The sequence below is a fragment of the Xenopus laevis genome, chromosome 1L, assembly GCF_017654675.1.
Source record: "Xenopus laevis strain J_2021 chromosome 1L, Xenopus_laevis_v10.1, whole genome shotgun sequence".
Taxonomy (NCBI): Eukaryota; Metazoa; Chordata; class Amphibia; order Anura; family Pipidae; genus Xenopus; species Xenopus laevis.
In genome coordinates, this window is record NC_054371.1 from 195,219,491 (window position 1) to 195,220,892 (window position 1,402).

The following is a 1,402-nucleotide window of genomic DNA, read 5'->3' on the forward strand; positions in this document are numbered from 1 at the left end:
TTGGCAATGAAAAGCCTCTCTCCAATGATGGCCCTCTTTCTCCTTTTTTCAGACCGGTGGCAGCACCAACAGCAGCAGCAGCAACAGCAACAGCAGCAGCAACATCTCCCACTTCTCCACCCCCTCCATACGAGTCCTGCGAGGAGCTACCCCCTAAACACACGCACACGAGATGTTTGACACCGTTTGGGCAGAAGCATGAGGAAAAATAAAGCCGTGCCATGAATAATACGGAAGGATCAGACCATTGAATCATCTTGTCACTTTGGACTGGAATTAGATTTCTTCCTGCGGCTGAGCTGCTCAGGAACACAAGCCTTTACATCTTCCTAATGCTTGAGGAGTCTTGGGTGAGAATGAAGCAATTTACATTGCAAATAGAGGCCTGGGAAGAGATGGAGGCTGATCAGTGCATCTTGGGAGCTGTTTGTGTTTTCTCATGTCTGGCACAACAATTTGGTGATAATTTCTGCTCTCGGAATAACTCGCCAGGAGCAAAGTTGGGGATAAACTTTAAAGGCAACAGACCTCATTGGATTCTTATTATGTTGATGACTCACATTGGAAAGGGGAAATCAGTGGCACTGGACTCCAGGCTGTACATTGAGGGGGATGTGGATGTTCCAGCAGGATCAGTGTGTGTGGGAAGTGGTTGTTATCTTTGGTTATCTAGCTGTATGAGTTTATTGGTTTCATAAAGCTAGATAACCGAAAGTAAAAACTCCTTCCAGATCTTCACATCGCACATAAGGAATATACCGCCCAAATGACTGTGCCGAGCAAATGAATGCCTTTATCTAGACTGCTAATTCTCATGCTGAAGGGATTGTATTGCCTTACATTTAAACACATGCAACAGAGCACGGATTTCAATCATGCTGCTGGGCTTGTTACCAAAGCCATCAAATCCTCCATGGGAAAAATGGTGCTGGTGGTAATGTATGTGCAAGTTTTGATGTTCAGCCTATAATGTGTTAACTCTGTATTGTTCCTACTCGCATAACTCTGATGTGAGCCTACAGACATGTACGAGGCACTCAGGACCCAATCTGAAATTGTATTGAGTAAAAGGTTATGGGAACATTTAAAAACGGAGGCTTGCTGAAGAAGGTCTCAGCTGGCGGTCGAAACGTTAAAGCTAATCTGTCAGTGAAAATGCTCTCGCCTTTATTAAACCCCATGAGTACAGTCTGTTTCCACAAGTGTATTTCTTTGTGTTTGCTTGTAAAAGGGTGTTGTGTATCTATCGACACGTCTCCAACAACATGCACACACATACCTAGCCTGAGACCAGACTACGATTTCCAGAAACCCCCCCCATATAGAAAATTGTAGTTCAGCATCTGAACAACTGCTGCAGTTTGCTTACCACTGGCCTGTATGTTTATATATATATATATAT

General features: G+C 44.0%; 1 long non-coding RNA gene across 2 annotated transcripts in view; it reads left to right on the forward strand.

Annotated features, from left to right (window-relative positions):
• The window catches only part of LOC121395339, an 11,363-nt gene extending 10,175 nt beyond the window's left edge, over positions 1 to 1,188 (forward strand). For both annotated transcript variants that reach the window (XR_005962405.1, XR_005962406.1), the window contains exon 3: positions 53 to 1,188. This is a non-coding gene — a long non-coding RNA (uncharacterized LOC121395339). The remainder of the gene's footprint in view (positions 1 to 52) is intronic.
• Positions 1,189 to 1,402: the final 214 nt, after the last annotated feature.